Source organism: Dermacentor albipictus, chromosome 1 (genome assembly GCF_038994185.2).
Source record: "Dermacentor albipictus isolate Rhodes 1998 colony chromosome 1, USDA_Dalb.pri_finalv2, whole genome shotgun sequence".
NCBI classification, from domain to species: domain Eukaryota; kingdom Metazoa; phylum Arthropoda; class Arachnida; order Ixodida; family Ixodidae; genus Dermacentor; species Dermacentor albipictus.
In genome coordinates, this window is record NC_091821.1 from 524,253,323 (window position 1) to 524,271,907 (window position 18,585).

Consider the following 18,585-nt stretch of genomic DNA (forward strand, 5'->3'; position numbering starts at 1 on the left):
CTTACAGGGACTATAATATGGCGGATGATACAGCTATACTGGACGAATTGAACAGTTGTTCTGAACGGTTTAAGGAGCTTTGTACAAAATACGGATATAAGCAATGTTTGGCTAATGTTTGAAGCCCTTGAACACAAATGCTAGCCCAGGTTTTGCTCTTAAGGGTAAAAAAGAAACGTGTGCATAACCACTGAATATCACGCGAAATTATCCATTTGAAAAGGAAGATACAACGATACAAAACAATTTAAAAACTTGTGCGGGATTTACATCTGTTAGAACAGATTATTGCGCTCATAAAAAGAGTTGAAGGAACTCCAAACAGAAGTATTTTAGTGTTACAATGCCAAAGTTCCTTAAAGGGTCACGTCAGAAGTTCTGGAGGCACTTTTCAAAAGATAATAAGCAATCTCTAAGTTGAACACGACTCAAGGCTTTATTACTAATGAAACGAATATTGCAAATGAGCTGAACACTTTCTTCTCCAGTGTTTTTACAACAGACAATGGCGAAGTAGGCAACTTTTGCGCTTCCCGTTGCTTCCTTTCTCTGCAGCTTTCTGAGCGAGGTATATTTAAGCTATTGCTCAATCTAAAACAATGTATATCGTCTGGACCTGATGAAATTGCTAACGCAGTTTAATGAGGTATGCAGAGTGTGGGGTCAAATACCTCTTAGTTATCTTTCGAAAATCACTGTCGTCGGGGGCTCTACCTGACGATCGGAAATTAAGTAAAATTATCCCAATACCCAAAAGGCGCAGACCTTAAATGTGTTTCCAACTACAGCCCTATTGGACTGACCTGAACACCATGCAAGATTTTCGAACACATTGTCTACAAACACATCAGAGAATGTCTGACGAGCAAAAATTTCTTCAGTGAGTCTCAGCATGGTTTTGGTAGCAGCCGCTCGACAGTGACACAACTTGTGGAAACAGTGCATTTCATCTGTGAAGTGCTACATCGAAGACGCCAGGTAGATATAATTTATCCAGATTTTAAAAAGGCATTCGATAAGATTAGTGAGACGAAACTATTATTGAAGTTAAGAGTCGTGCTAGGTAACTGCAAAGTTGTCCAATAGGTCGAAGCTTTTCTAATAAATCCTCGACAGTTCTGTAACCCCACCTATATATACTGTGGCAAGGAAAGCATATGTCACTTTGAAGAAGGCAAGTCCACTTGTCGAAACGTTGGCTCCTGCTTTCCCCTTGTTCTAGTTTTGCTCATCGACAGTTCTTAGTGTTAAAGAAAGCCAGTATACAATATGTGAGGTTGTCACCGGAGTGCCGCAGGGCTGTGTGCTGGGACCCCCACTCTTCCTAATATGACCTGATAGCAGACCCATCAATTCAAGCCAAATTATTTGCAGATGATTGCGTTATTTTCACCTAAGTAACCTCCGAAGCTGACCAATTTAAACTTAATTCTTACTCAGATCAAATACATGAATCCGTAGGAAATTGCAAATGTCAGTGAACTTGGAAAAAAATGTATGCATGACAATATCGCACAAACACGCCAATTTACAGTTCAACTACCCCCTATCAGGTACTCCACTAACTCGAGTGACCGAATACAGGTACTTGGGTGTAATTTTGACTGCAAATAACAGTTGGACGACGCAAATTGATAATATAGCAAGCAAGGCAAATCAAAGATTAGGATTTATCCGACGGACTTTCAAACAAGCACCCCCATAATCCAAACTTACGGTGTGCAAAATGCTAGTTCATCCTATAATAGAATATGCGTGTGAAGTCTGGGATCCATGCGACGAAAAGAACGCCAAGAAATTAGGTGTGCAACGGCGTGCCTAGCGCTTCATTTTTTCCAAATACCGAAGACAAGACTCGGTGTCACCGCTTTATGAAAAGACAAACCTTCCTTTACTTAAAATGCGAAGGAAACAGAAAAGGCTGAGCCTTTTTGACAGCATTAGGAATCACTTTGTGCTGGTAAACAGGGAACGCTACATAACGGAGACAACGTCGCGGGTAGTAAGGAATGCATATTCAAAGTGCGTGATCGAGTGTAGATTTTCTAACGATTGTTTTAAATATTCTGTCTTTTTGCAAAATGCTAGAGAATGGAATAAACTGCCTGTGAGAGTGGTAAGCGCGACTGACTGCGAGCAGTTACGGACCCACATTCAACAATACTCTGTTTAGTGGCGCATGATTTCAGTTTTTGTTACCTTATAGTGCTGTACTAAATGCCCCAAGCTGGTGCACTAAGTGTCATTAATTCATCTTAATATTGTTTGTGTATGCCTCATCATATGCACTGCTGTGTGTTTAGTGTTTATTGTATAGCGTGTAATACGTTATTGTACGCATTGCTACCTTTGCCATGAAAAGGGCTGCTAGTATTTTCAAACAAAAAATAAATAAATAATATACTAACAATGCACAGCCCAAAGAACAACACGCATCTTTTCGTACAGTTTTGCAGCAGCATCGAGATTTTCTCAAAAAAAATAATTTATGCTGTTTTTCTGTCATTATTCTTCAGTTATGCATATAAACTTGAATCTGTTCGAACGGATTTGAATCGGTATTTTTTTTTCGCTCTGGAGTTGCACCAGAACCTAACGATGTTCGTTGAACCAAAACGAAAACCGGAACGAAAAATGTTTCACTTTTTAATTTAGATTTTTAGATTGTAATGCCAAAAGCTCGATATGATTATAAGGTACGCAGTAGTGGCGACGACGTCATTGTTTTGACCACCTGTGGATGTTTAACATGTCCCCAACACACAGTACACGGGCCTTCTTTCATTACGCCCCCAGCAAAAGAGGGGACGCTGCTAGCGCGCGACGGCGCAAGACGTGTGGTGTATCGGTTCCCTCAATTTTCATTTGGAGTCACGGCTCAATCCTCTGCACCCCAGCAAGACCGATGTCAATCGACGCAGCAAACCGTCTGGACTACGTGGATACTAATGTTCACCAGGTTGGACCACTTTTGACGATTTTACGACCGAATTACACCCGCCTACGTGGGCGACACCGTTAGGCCACATGGCGACGTGGACGCCCGGCGGCGTGGAACCGGCCTCCCGAGGTAAAAGGACGGCTCCCGCGTCATTCCTGAGGGGTTATGGTCCCGACACCATGGCCTGGACGACGGTCTCAACATCAGAAGATCAAAACTCCGCTCCTATTGCGACATTTCGGCACTAATCTTTCAATGAAGCGGTCGCGCGTCGCTGGCTCGTTCAAGCCAAGACGGCGGCGCCCATCGCCGCCCCGGCCTCCGGCACACCGGCCGGTGAGACGCAGCCTCCCCCGTCGCGCGCTGCGGGTAGCAAACGCAAGGCCCTTACCAGCTGGAAGCCTCGGGCATTTTCAAAACCGGGCCCTGATGACTTCGTGGTCGTGCTCAAGCCACGCAAATATGAGTCGCTGCACCAAACCTTTTCGGATAACCCCTATGGTTCCACCATTACGGCCTACCTCGGGACTTAGGTGGCAAGGACTATTACGGTTCTGCCGTTCCGTGAACCAAACCTGATAGTGATCCACACCCCGAACCCGGCGGCGGCAGATCGGCTCCACGGGGACTTCTCAATTAACACCGAGCGTGGGGCGATTTTGCTCCACGGATACCTAAGGTAAGACGGAGGCGATATCTGCCACGGCGTCATCGTCATCAGCAACTCTGACAACACTGAATCGCTTCGAGAGCAGGTGCAGTGGAGAGCAGGCACCATTGTTGAGGTGAGGAAATTCGGTTCCTCTAACAAAGCTCGGGTAACCTTCGCGTCCAGGGAGAAACCGCGTTTTGTGCACTCTGAGAACATGCTCATCCAAGTGCAAACCTACTACCGCACAATCCCGGCCTGCGGCCTGTGTGGGGCTGTCAGCCACCGAGCGGATGCTTGTCCCAACATGCAGCAGAACATGTGCGTACTCTGCGGGCAACAAGCCCCGTTTGTGGAGGTGGTGCGTGTCCCTCACGAGTGTGTTCCACGGTGCTCTGTTTGTGGTGGTGGACATGCTACAAACTCACGGGAGTGTGCGGCAAAATTCCGCACAGACAAGATGGCCGCCCTGAAGGGCGGGGCAAAGAGGAAAATAGCGGCTAAGAAGAAGAGCCACCTTCTTGGCCTCCCCGGTGAGTCACCGAGCCGGGACGACAGCATGCATGGATGGATGGATGTTATGAGCGTCCTCATTGGAACGGGGCGGTGGGTTCCGCCACCAAGCTCTTGCTATTATGCTGCCTAATGTCCTACCTAGGTTAAACAATAAAAAAAGAAAAGAAAAAACACTATGAACTACCACGCCCAAATTTTTGGATCCCCTGTTGCGATCTGTGCTTTTGTACGTCTCCGTCTTTTGTCGTTTCCCTACTTTTCTTCCACCAATCCTCCAATCGCCTCTTACTAATGCCTATTACGGACATGTTTGCTTTACCATTGCTCCCGCTGAACCCAAGGACTTCCAGGAGGCCATTGGTGCCTAATTCGACGCGACATTCTAATAAAACATGCTCCATCGTTTCCCTAGCTGTTCCGCAGCAAGCACCTGCTTCTTCTTCCTTCTTATATATATCTCGCTTCACAGGTGCGTGTCCTAAGGCATCCCGATCTCGCTTCGAAATGTAATGAGCTTCTCTTTGAGTTATCATAAATGGTTTCTTTCCTGATTTCTTTTTTTCCTCTTTTAGTTACTCATGGCAAGTTCCTTCTTGATTGCCGCCACCCAGGAGATTATTTCAGCCTCTCTGAGTTTCCGCTTGGCCTTTGTTGCTGTGTTGCCCACCATACAGGCCGCATACTTGCTGGTAAGCTCCCTAGTTCTTTTCCTCCAATGTGAATCAATGTTTTTTTTTCCTGTATAGATACCTGAACACCTTCATAGCCCATTTACTTTCTTCCATAATCCTCTTCCGTTCTTCATACTCAATTTTACTGCGAGCAACACCAAGAAGCCGGCGCCACCTACCGGAGGAGCCGGCAAGCAACCGTCGACGCAGCCGCCACCACACGGCGGCACTGGAAAGCTGTCGACGTCGCCACCACGAGGCAAGGCCAGGGCCTGGGCCAACACCGTGAAACACGGAGCGCAGGTGAGCGGTACGGGCAGGGCTGCCTCCTCTTCCCCTACATCCTCTCCTTCCCCCTCCCCCCCCCCCCCGTGCCGAGCAAGCCCAGATAGCAGCTCTCGAGGGCCAAATTGAGATGCTGCTCAACAAAATTACGCTCCTCAATATCGCAGTCAAATCATCAAATCGCAGTCAAAACAGCCTACCACTCCCCCCTCTACCACCGCAACTGAGGTAATGGAGAGTGAGCCCGCGGCACCGAATGCAGCACTGAGCGCGAAAGCTACACTTGAGGCCAGTCTAGAGGCCCGCATAGACGCCCGTTTCAACAACCTAGAAAGTCACACTTCCGTGGCAATCGCCTCCGCCATTGCCAAAATAACTGAAAACATAGCGACAATCGTGGCACAGCACATCGCGCAATCCTCGCGTGGCGTCCGAAGAACCGGCGGTCTTATCAAAGATGTTTCTAGCCTCTGTCCTAAAACGTCGCGCCGCACCATTGAAACTGAAGCAGAAGACAATGACAGCAGCTCAATCTCCTTAATGGAAGATGCTCCCCTCCCCGCGAGTGCTGGCTCCGGAGCAGCGTCCCTGCAATCGGTCTTACCCTTCAAAGACCATGGCGGACACCCCTCAAATTAGGCACTCTCCCCGCACCATTTCAGCCACCTATATCCAAATTACCCAATGGAACTGCCGGGGATTCCTCTGCGCGCCAAGCGGGCGGACCTCCGGCTTTTCTTTTTAATATTCGCTTCACTCCCCGCGGTGGTTGCCCTCCAGGAGCCAGCGAGCAGCTCCACCCTTACAAATGGTCCCTCGTTCCAGCAGGACCCCTCTTCCTGTATCTGCGCGCACAAAAATTATGCAGCCAACCAGGTTGATTTGGAAGTCAATACTGATTTTACCTATGTGATGGTCACCCTTCTTCCACTTAAGAAACAAAACGCACCATTACACATACTCAACATCTATTATAGCTCAAAAACATAACTTTCGCAGTCCTCTTCAATCGCGGCCTGAAGGCTGCGGGCAGGGACCCCCTGGTAATCGTTGGCGATTTCAACGCTCACAGCACGCTCTGGGGGAACGTGCGTGAAGAAAAGCGCGGGCGCAAGCTAGCTGAACTTGCGTCCCCGTTGGGCCTGACTCTTCAAACCGACCCTTCGCATCCAACGCGGATGGGTAACTCCGTGACTCGGGGCACGTGTCTGGACCTTACCTTCACCAAGAACATTAGACACGCAGAATGGGCCAACACCGAGGAAACCCTCGGCAGGGATCACTGCATACTCAACACAACCGTCAGAAGCAAACCACTGGCAAGAGCTCACGCCCAAGCCCGCCTAATCGACTAGACCAAGTTTCGGCAAAACTGCACTAATTTGGCCGCTATCCACGAACAAGGTAACCACTCATGCTCACAAGAATTGGTTGCACACCTTCGCTCGACGGAAACTCAAGTTCAACTATCGGAGGCCACGCCGGAGGTGAACAACCACCTTCTGCACTTATGGGAGGTGCGGCATAGCCTCGTCCGTAGGTGGCGCCGCCAAAAACGCGCAAAAATTCGCATCGCCGAGCTCACCCTACGAACAGCAGAGTATGCGGCCCAGCTCGCCGACTCGATGAAGTTCACGAGGGTTGCAATGTGGGCTTGTTGGTAATGCATCTTCAAGGGGAGTATGGTAGCGCGATTCAAAGACGGGACAAGAGAAGACACAAAGGGACACACACAGCGCTACTTCCTCGGAATTTCTCCTGATGAACGGATCCTTAATCTCGAGCAGGTTAAGCTTGTCTAATAAATAGACTGCAATAGATTTCTGCCATGTGCCTCTCTCCGATACTATTACTCTGAACGGGACACCTTTTTTGTGAGTTTTCGCGCTAAAAAACACATCTAGACTGTCATTCTTGCTTTTTCCTATTGATTTCAATACTTTATCTAGGTTCATGTGCCGGCACATCGCTACAGCTCTGCTCTTGACTTTCACCAGTGAAATTTCTTTATGTTCATTGAACACGGCTGCTAGTGCTTCATTAGCCTTTTTCGTTGTAACTACAATGTGACAATAGTACAAAGCCTCCTTCTTTATCAGCAGGTAGGACAGACAGTGCATTTTTAACTAGGTACGTAACAACGTGTTTCACTGGTAACTTGGAACTTTGAAGCTTACATTTGTTCAGGACATCCACGCCTTCAGAGTTCATCCTCACGCCTTCGTCTTCTGGTGCACGTCTGGAGATCTGCCGTATGAGAGAAAGTAGCTCCGGTTTCGTGCTCTTTGCTTCCATGGCGAACTTAGGACCTCGTTCTAGGACTTGATGCACCTCTTCTGGCAGGGCAACTCCTTCGGGAATGTCGACCTTGCTGCTTGTGCGGTTCGATGGAACGTGCCGCTCCATAGAAGCTTCTATCCGGAGCTGCCTCAGTTGATGTTGCCAAAGGTATTCCGTGACTTGTTGTGTCAGAGCGGAGTACTTGCGAACTTGGTTATTCGCCACACTAGGTTCGTAGGTGCGGCGCAGTTGTGCGCCGAGGTGGGCCCTTAAAAGTCGCGCTTGCCGCAGCCATTCTGCACGCATAATCTTCAGGATCCTCGACCCGTGCCCTGCTGAAGGAGCGCATCCTCCGAAGAGGGTTCCGACGTCTTCAGGCAGGAATTTCTCGCGCATACAAAACCCCAGAGACCGGGCTTTGCACACCACTTTGGCTATGAGTGCAACTGTTTCTTCTGGTTTTCGAAGCACATGCATAAAAGAGCCCGATGTACTAGAAATAAAGTTCACGAGGGTTGCAATGTGGGCTTGTTGGTTGTTGTTGTGTGTCCCTTTGTGTCTTCTCTTGTCCCGTCTTTGAATCGCGCTACCATACTCCCCTTGAACACTCGATGAAGCTCGCCGACTCGCCGACTCGACGGGCGGAATCGATGAAGCCGGGTGGGTATCAGGGCGATGGGCCGAGAAGATCCTGTGAAGACCCATGTTTGCGAATTCCTGGCGGACAACTACCTGGATGAGGGAAACCGTGACTACAAGTGCGTTGGAGGGGCTGGAGTTGAAAGCAGCTGGATAGGCGGCCTCGATCTTACGCCGGACGATCCGGGTAACATCGCCAGTTTTGGTGGGACGAGGAGCGTCGGCACAGGAAGATGTCGCGGGGGTATGGGGCAGACCGGCAAACTGCTGGTCAATACGTCGGCTTTTAGCGAGTTCCAGGTGGCGGCACTCTTTTTATTTTTTTTTATTTAGTCATACTGTTGGCCCGGAGGCCATTACAGGGGTGGGGTACAGCACAGAAAATGAAGAACATAATGTACATTATACACAATGCACGCAAATTATACATAAAACACTGCTTTTGAGCATACATTCATAAAAACCAGGAAACTAGTAAGAGCACAAATACAAAAGCAATATGCAGGGACAATAAACACAATCTGTGTTGGTGTAACATAATGCACATAATTTTGTTTAGGGCATGATTTGCCTCAGATTGTTTTCAAATTGTGTAACGGTATCACATTGAACAATGGCTTTTGGTAGTCTGTTCCATTCATTTATTGTTCTGGGGAAGAAAGAATTGGCGTATGCATTAATGTGGAGTTGAGATATCCGGAAATAATGTTCATGCGTACCGCTTGAGGTTCTGCCTTGTTTTGGTGCTAAATAGGGAGTAGTATTTATGTTGAAATGCCCTTTCCAAAGCAAAAAAAGAAACTTAAGTCTGGCTACATGGCGTCGTTCTGCTAGGGAGGGTAAGTGAAGTAATTGCAGCATTTCTGTAACAGAATCAGTTTGCGAGTAACGAGACAGAATAAATCGAGCGGCTCTTCGTTGGACTCTTTCAATCATGGTTATCAATCCTGTTTCATAAGGGTCCCAAACAATGGGCATGGCAGCGGCACATCAGGCATGTTGACGAACCCGTTTCGCTACGCTGTGCAGGTTCTCGCAGTGGCTCTGGGCATGCAGTCCATAATGCTGGGCTTTGCGACGACAAGGCTGCCTACAAATGATCTTCAATCCAGCGGCTTAGACGGAACGGCACGTGTGGACCAGTGTTTCATCACGGAAATCAACGTTGCAACCGTGACAGCATCTGCGACTGCGCCAAAGCTAGTCACATCTCATCACGTGAACGTTCGAGACGGTATAAAAGGCTTCGACGCAGCGACTGCAACCAGTGGGCATGGCAGCGGCACATCAGACATGTTGACGAACCCATTTCGCTACGCTGTGCAGGTTCTCGCAGTGGCTCTGGGCATGCAGTCCATAATGCTGGGCTTTGCGACGACAAGGCTGCCTACAAATGATCTTCAATCCAGCGGCTTAGACGGAACGGCACGTGTGGACCAGTGTTTCATCACGGAAATCAACGTTGCAACCGTGACAGCATCTGCGACTGCGCCAAAGCTAGTCACATCTCATCACGTGAACGTTCGAGACGGTATAAAAGGCTTCGACGCAGCGACTGCAACCAGTGGGCATGGCAGCGGCACATCAGACATGTTGACGAAACCGTTTCGCTACGCTGTGCAGGTTGGTCTTTACTTACCTACACAAGGCTACCGTAATGATGACCGCTTTTTGGTGTTGCTGCCGTGCCTGCCCAATATTGATTTCTTTTCATGTATTTTGTCATTTAAACAGAATCTTTTGCTATGTGGTGACGTTGAGGCCAACCCAGGCCCAACTGAGCGTGAAATGTTGATGGAACTTCTTCAGGGGCAGAGTAACATGACTGCATCTATCAATGATGTTCTGGCAAAACAGGGGAAAATGGAAGCTGACATTGTAAGCGTGTCCGAGAGAATCAATGGTTTAGAAGCACAGATGAACGTAATAGCTGAGTTAAAGGCAGAAATGAAGGAATTGAAATCTACAGTAGTAAAACTTGAAAGTAACGTGTCATTCTTGACATTCAAGGTCGACGAACTAGAGAACAGAAGTCGAAGGAATAATTTAGTTATATTTGGCATACTAGAAGAAACCACTGAAAGCCCTGATGAACTTACGAATACAATAAGAAACGACATTTTTTTGGCGAAGCTCGGCCTCACTGTTAACAATATTGAAAGGTGTCATAGAATTGGGAAAAAGAAGGGAAAGGCTCGTCCAGTTATAATCAAACTGCTCGACCACCGAGATAAAGTGTCGATACTGAAGGCGTGTCCAAAGCTAAAAGGAAGTAAGTATTCAATATTGGAGGATTTTTCGAAAGACGTGCGCGAAACAAGAAAGAAACTTTGGCTGAGCTCAGCACAAGAACGAGCAGAAGGCGCGAAAGCTAAGCTGGTCTTTGACAAGCTAATCGTAAACGGCACACTGTACGGGTGGAATGAGGAGAAGGGAGGGCGTTTCAATATAGCAAAAAATAAGACGTGACCTATAATATTAGATAGGCGGAACATCACCATCCTTAATGTTAACTGCCGCAGCATCATGAATAAGATCGAGTCCTTTGAAGCGCTGTTGGTCTGCCACGATCCTGATTTAGTTGTGCTCACAGAAACGTGGCTGAACGAAGACGTTTTTGACAGTGAGTTCGTTCCAAGAAACTACAACGTTTTTCGAAAAGATCGTGATCGAAGAGGAGGAGGCGTAGCGGTTCTTTTGAAATCTTCATTACATGTTATAGCAATGCCTGACGTAACAGGCGTGGAAAGCCTATTTTGCAAACTTTACATAAATAAAGTCTGCTACCTTTTAGGAGCAGTTTACAGGCCTCCGAATTCACCTGCCACAATATTTGAACAGCTTAACCAGTATATGCATCGCCACGTAAAGCCTGAAGACAAACTGATTCTGGCAGGTGATTTTAACCTTCCCAATCTGCTCTGGAACACCTTTTCGATAACCAGTGCCAAAAGTGTCGAGAATGAAATGTTAAACATTGTGTTCAACTTCGACCTCTTGCAAGTTGTAAATGAGGCAACCAGAATTCAGAACGGCTCTGAGTCAGTCCTTGATCTGTTCCTTATAAGTGGGAATATTAAAGACAAAGTGATCTGCAGCGTTACCTCCGGCATTTCAGATCACAAAGCAGTAGTCGTGACGTTAGAGGGCGTCGCATTGGAGCAGCGAGGCAATCTCAGGTTGTTTCCTAATTTTTCTAAAGCAGAAGACGAGTCGATTCTTGATACTCTGTTTTAATTATGACTCTTTCAGAAACAGCACTTGTTCGGTAAATGATTTGTGGCTTTTCTTCAAGGGGGTAATTCACGAATGCATTCAGCGTTTCGTGCCAAGGATAGCTAAAAACATAACTTTCGAAATCCATGGATAAGTCGAGGAACGCTGCAGCTGCAGCGAAAATTCAAACGCCTAAAGAAGAGGGCGAGAACGACAAACAGGTCTGACTTGAAACTAATGGTCGAACAGATATCGGAGGAGGTGAAGAACAAGATTGCGCATGATAAGAAAAACTATTTCGATATAACGCTGCCATCCATTATCAAAAGGTCACCTGAAAAATTTTGGAGATTGGTGAGCCCGAAGTCTCGCTCTAACGACGGACGTGTAGTTTATGGTGGCTGCGTGCAGGATGACGCAGGGACTTCGATGGCATTCAATCAAAATTTCAGAGACATATTTACGCAAGATGACGGCCGTCTTCCGCCTTTTGAAGTGTCCGTACCTCCTATTCCTGATGTTGTAATAAGTGAACATGGCATTTTAAACCTGCTGTTAAACCTTGAGGTAAAAAAATCTCCTGGACCAGACAATATTCCAAATGCTTTCTTGAAACGTTATGCTGAGTGGTGTGCAAAATACTTACATGTTCTGTACACTGGGTCTTTAAACGAAGCTGCAGTACCTGATGATTGGCGGGATGCCAGAATCGTGCCTTTGCACAAATCTGGTGACAAAACACTCATTAGAATTACCGTCCAATTTCGCTAACCTCGACAGCTTGTAAAATATTAGAGCATATTATTCACAAACATATAAATGCTTTTATTGAAGAACATAAGCTACTTACCTGCATGCAGCACGGCTTTAGGCGAGGATTTTCAACTAATACTCAACTTGCAGAAATCATTCATGACTTTGCAGCAGCCATAAACGAGGGTAAACAAACAGACGTAATATTCATGGATTTCCGTAAGGCGTTTGATAAAGTCTCGCATAACAAATTGTTGCATAAGCTAAGCTACATTCTGCAAAATAACAAACTACTCGCCTGGATAAAGAGTTATTTGACTAACCGACGTCAGTTTGTAACACTAAATTCAGCCAGTTCAGATAAGGTGCCCGTTGATTCCGGCGTCCCCCAAGGATCAGTTCTTGGTCCGCTTCTGTTTTTACTTTACATAAATGACATTGTGGATCACATTTCTGTGGGTATTAGGTTGTACGCTGATGACTGTGTTCTGTACGAAAAAATTTCCTCTGTTGACGATCAAATTAGACTGAATGATGCCTTTAAAAGCATAGTAACATGGTGCAATGATTGGCAAATGGAAATTAACTTCGATAAAACTGTCTTTATGAGAATATCGTTAAAAAACACGCCTTTATTGTACAACTACAATACCGAAAACATCATGCTTTCTGAAGTAACCGCATATAAATACCTTGGCCTCTGGATTACTAACACTCTCTCGTGGAACAAACATGTTGACATTGTCACGGCAAACTGCCTTCGAAAACAATTTTTCCTAAGACGCTCTCTAAAATTCGCTACGCCTCCTGTGCGGTTTCTTTCTTACAATGCCATCATTCGACCAATGTTGGAATACGCAATTGTCATATGGGATCCCTTTACTAAAAGAAACATTACTAAACTAGAAAAAGTTCAAAAAAGGGCAGTACGATTCATATATAATTCGTATGGTCGCACTTCAGTTACGGAGCTTCTCAGGAGAAGTGGATTGCCACCTGTGACACAAAGGAACCAAACATGCCGTTTAAAGTTTTTATTTCAGCTCATAAAGGGGCACTACAACATTGATACATCACGATTTATCACTTTCTCTACTGGTTATGCTACACGTCATCGACACTCACAGACAATAACACCGTTAATTACTAAAAAGAATTGCTTCAAATTTTCCTTTTTCCCCAGAACTATTGTTGAATGGAATAATCTTACTAATGACGTTGTAACTCAATGCTCATTGCCATTATTTGAATCGCACCTATGTTTATGTAGCGAGTGATTTTCTATGTTATTCAGTAACTGCTTGCATTTGTACATCGCGAGTGACCTATGTTATGTATCGCTGTATATTTACTTGGATGTTTTTCACTTTGTATCCACCCTGCTAAGGTCCTGGTAACAGGACCGCAGTATCAATCAATCAATAAATAAATAAATAAATAAATAAATAAATAAATACTGGCGTATTCCAGTGTGGGTCTTACCAGATATAGGTAGGCAGTTAACTTAGAGTCTTTCGAAGCAAGCTTGAGCTTCCTACGCAAAAACCAGAGTTTCATTTCTGCTGTCGAACAAATGTTTTTAACGTGCTCCTTCCAACTCAGGTTCTTGGAAATAGTTACGCCTAAATATTTAAGGCTATCAACTGCGGCAAGTGCAAATGAACCCAGGGTGTAGTTAAAGTCAACAACATGTTTTGTCTTGTTTGTGACGCGAAATAGAAAAGTTTTATTTCTGTTAATTTTCATTTTTGAAATTTCACACCACTGTTCAACCACCTGCAGAGCTTCGTTAAGAATTTTCGAATCGTCCTGGCTGTTTATCTGTTTATACAGGAGGCAATCATCTGCGAAGAGTCGCACCCTTATGTCTTTGTTAATAGATTGCGCAATATCGTTAACATAAACAAGAAATAAGACTGGACCCAACACAGACCCTTGTGGAACACCCGATGTGACGTCTAATAATTCTGATTTGGAGCCATTAATTTCTACGTACTGAGTTCTGCCTGTTAGGTAGGCACGAATCCATTGTGTTACATTGTAGTTTATGCCAAGATGAACCAACTTATCAATGAGTTCTGAATGAGGGACTCTGTCGAAGGCTTTGGACATGTCAAGACAAATACAGTCAATCTGTCCCTTGTTATTCAAAGCCTTCGCGAAATCATCAATTGTTTCAACCAGTTGCGTCACTGTCGAAAGATTTCGCCTAAAACCATGCTGATTGGAATATAGAAGTTTCTTGTCTTCCAGGTAGGTGTATATTGATTTTGATATTATATGCTCGAGAAGTTTACAGCATACACAAGATAAGGAAATGGGGCGGTAATTTTCAATTTTTTTTTTCCGGTCTCCTGATTTGAAAACTGGGACAACCTTGGCCACTAACCAGTCATTTGGGACGCGTTTTGTTCAAGTGACGCTTTAAAAATGATCGTAAGATAGTGTCCAATCCATTCCGCATATCTACGTAAAAAAGCATTTGGTATATCGTCGGGACCATTAAATTTTTTTATGTTAATGTTTAGCAGGAGGGAAACGACGCCTTCGTACGTTACGTTTACGTCCGGCATTTCCGAAGAACGATGGCCAGGCATCTGATATTGCGACGCATCACCACCAGACCGCGGGGAAAAAACAGACTGAAAAAACGTGTTATAATGTGACGCTATCGCTCCGTCATCGTGCAGAACCGAACCGTTCATGATAATACTATGTTGGTTATTTTCGGGCTGTGATAAGTGACGCCAAAAACGGTGTGGGGAGGAGACCATAAAGTTGGAGAAGGTTTCGGTGTAATACTTTTCTTTGGCTGTGTGAAGCTTAGTTCGTAATTGCCGTGATAACAGAGCTATTTTTTCGTGGTTCCTTTTTCTCTTCAGTCTTTGGCGGGCGATTTGCCTCTTTAAATGAATTATTTCTCTGTTTACCCATGGATTTTGTTTCTTTTGTTTTATTTTTCGCAATGGTACAAACGTTGAGATACAATACGAGACAATATCTTTAAACCGCAGCCACAAGTCATTGACGTCACTTTCTGCTCTGAAACTGTCCAACGTAAATGATAAGTAGTCGATAATGCTCGTGTCATCGGCTCTGTCATACTGGCAAACAAGTGTGGTCTTTGCTTTATTTCGGGCAGAAGTAAGATCAGTTTTAAGTTCTACAGAAATAAGTTTGTGATCAGATAGTCCACTTTGAATTTGTACTTTGTAATTATCGAAACATGTATCAAGAAACAAGTCAAGCGTAGACTGTGCTAATCCTGCTATACGTGTGTTTTCACGGACAACCTGCCTCAAATCATGATTGAACGCGATATCAAGAAGAACTTCACAGGAAGCCCGCTCTTTTGTATCAATTGTCAAATTATTCCAGTCAATACCCCCGAGGTTAAAATCACCCGCGAGAATCAGCTTATATTTCGAGGGTTGAAGTCCCTCCAAGTGGCGTTGTAAATCTTCTAAATATGATACGTGCGCGCTTGGTGGCCTGTACAATGCTCCAATAATAAATGACGAATTTTCAAAGTTTATTTGACACCAAACACTCCCGTGATTCGGAATGCCTTGCATCTGTAGGCACTGAACATTTTCTTTCACTATGATGGCTACACCTCCTCCTCGCGATTCTCGATCATTGCGAAATATTTTGTAGCCGGGGGGTATAATTTCATGATCTTTTATTTCGGGACGAAGCCATGTTTCACTAATAGTGACAATGTGTGGATCATAGCTGGCCAGTAAGTATTCGAGGTCAGTAATTTTATTCGTAAGGCTCCTAGCATTGAAGTTAATTAATCGAAAATCAGAATACTTTAGGCTCACATGGCTTCATTCCGAGCCTTCGGCCGGTGGAGGGTTATTTTGGCGTATTCGTACTCGGCGGTTCTTAGAGTAATCCCAGGCAAACACGTCGCTGTTTATTGTTAACTTATCATAATTAAGACGGACTCGTTTGCCATCATCACGTTCCTGTTTTGCCGAATTCCAGAGCAGCTTGCGTTTTGCCAGTGTTTCCTTGGAAAAGTCATCGCCAATCGAAATGCCGCTTCCTTTAGGTTTCTTGCAGTTTTGGTACAGTTTTGATTTTTCTCTGCAGTCATAAAGTCTCAAGATCACTGGTCGAGGGTGCCTACTATTTTTCTTGCCAATTCTGTGAATTCTTTCTACCGTGTTCAACGTCACACCAAGTTTTTCTTCAAAAACTTCACTTAGAACTTTTGTGTTAAGGTCATCAGCGGATTCGTTTTCGCTTTCTTTGATTCCAAAGACCACGAGGTTGTTTCGCCGGCTTCTATCCTCTAAATTTATCAACCTCTCCTGTTGCTTCACGATGGTCTCGTTTAGTTCTTTAACAGTTTTTGTTAACTTCACTATACTGTTTGCTTGATCCCTAACGATTTGAATGCTCTTTTCTACACACTCGAGCCGCTTTCCGAGGCTATCTAGATCCTTTTGAATTGCTTTTTGCCCATCGCAAAGCTCCTTCAACAAAACCTTAGTGTCAGGCCCTGGATTTAGCTCTACATCACCGGACAACAAGAGGCACATAGATGCAAATTCGGAAAAAAGCACACTCGGGCACGGCAGCACTACAACAAAACGGTTGTCGTTTCTGTAACCAAATTTGGTATAGTAACTCACCTGCTCGAGGAACAAAAATCGCTGATTAGACGGCATGGCGGTTGCGGTGCTGCCGTGCCCACTGAAGCCGACTCCCAAAGGTGCCAGCTTTATAGGCTTGTCCCAGACAGTAGGCGTCGTTCCATGGCTTCCGGGTATGAGGCTATCCAACGTTCTAACGCTGATACCGGCCGCGTCAGCAGCCGATCCGACGATGCACATGTCCGGGGCTTGCGCTTGAATCGATGCGCAAAGCAGCAGTACCTGCTCGAGGAACAAAAATCGCTGATTAGACGGCATGGCGGTTGCGGTGCTGCCGTGCCCACTGAAGCCGACTCCCAAAGGTGCCAGCTTTATAGGCTTGTCCCAGACAGTAGGCGTCGTTCCATGGCTTCCGGGTATGAGGCTATCCAACGTTCTAACGCTGATACCGGCCGCGTCAGCAGCCGATCCGACGATGCACATGTCCGGGGCTTGCGCTTGAATCGATGCGCAAAGCAGCAGTACCTGCTCGAGGAACAAAAATCGCTGATTAGACGGCATGGCGGTTGCGGTGCTGCCGTGCCCACTGAAGCCGACTCCCAAAGGTGCCAGCTTTATAGGCTTGTCCCAGACAGTAGGCGTCGTTCCATGACTTCCGGGTATGAGGCTATCCAACGTTCCAACGCTGATACCGGCCGCGTCAGCAGCCGATCCGACGATGCACATGTCCGGGGCTTGCGCTTGAATCGATGCGCAAAGCAGCAGTACCTGCTCGAGGAACAAAAATCGCTGATTAGACGGCATGGCGGTTGCGGTGCTGCCGTGCCCACTGAAGCCGACTCCCAAAGGTGCCAGCTTTATAGGCTTGTCCCAGACAGTAGGCGTCGTTCCATGGCTTCCGGGTATGAGGCTATCCAACGTTCCAACGCTGATGCCGGCCGCGTCAGCAGCCGATACGACGATGCACATGTCCGGGGCTTGCGCTTGAATCGATGCGCAAAGCAGCAGTACCTGCTCGAGGAACGAAAATCGCTGATTAGACGGCATGGCGGTTGCGGTGCTGCCGTGCCCACTCACAGTTGCATCCAGAGTCGCCACGTTGTTGAAAACGAGCAAGTTGAAGGCGTCATCCGCAATGCCTTTGAGGATGTGGGAGACCTTGTCGGACTCAGTCTTGTGTGCGCGAACTTTGCGGCACAGAGCCAAGACGTCCTGATAGTACGTGACATAGGGGTCCGTTCACGTCTGCACGCGTCCGGATGACACGTTACCGTCCACTGCGAAGCTCCGTGACGAGGTACAGGGAGCGTCCACCTCAACCAGATATGTTACGTAGGAAGACGCAGACTAAAAGCTATATGCAAGTATATTTACAAGCGAATACACCACACATCGCCAGGAGGCCACAGCCCGCGCTAGCCTCCAATCGGCGTCGTCGTCTTCTCACTGCTCGCCTCTTCTATATTGTAAACACAGTTCCGTAGCAATATTGACACGTGTACTTGTCTTTATCGGGCGACACGTTTCACCTCCTAACAAATGTTATCGTGCAGCGCGTCCTGCGCTGCGCGATAACTCAAAAGTTTCTGGAATGTTATCGATGGTTCCATCCACTGTCTGTTGTCGCCGAACCTTGTGTAATCTGATGGCCTGTATGCGTGATGCGAATGGCGTAGAACATTGTGGAAGGCATGCAGGTTCCAGCGATTACTCTGGAACATTCGGCGACTGATCAATAAAAGTCGACGCGCTTGGCCCGCTGATCAGATTTCGACGCCCGCTGATCATGTTCGCCGCAAACGTTGTTCTTTAAGTGTAGCCTGTTTTTGAGGGCACACGTTCCGCCAAAAAAAACGCTCGTTTCGTTAATCACAGCTTTGCTGTCTTCTCAACCGTCACTACCACGTGATATCTGGCGGAGGTGCTACTGCGTTCACGAATCAAACGCTCCCGCAAAGTCGCGATCCAAGCCCGAAGCCCGAGGACAAAACCAGCATCGCCCAAGACCAGCGTGCTAGCCACAGACTG

At 46.3% G+C, this 18,585-nt stretch overlaps 1 protein-coding gene and 1 pseudogene across 4 annotated transcripts in view; one reads left to right on the top strand and one right to left on the bottom strand.

The window, feature by feature from the left end:
* The window catches only part of LOC135908158 (cholinesterase-like), an 828,064-nt gene that overhangs the window by 197,912 nt on the left and 611,567 nt on the right, over positions 1-18,585 (bottom strand). The window lies entirely within an intron of this gene.
* Positions 3,028-11,257, top strand: LOC135908138 (uncharacterized; annotated as a pseudogene).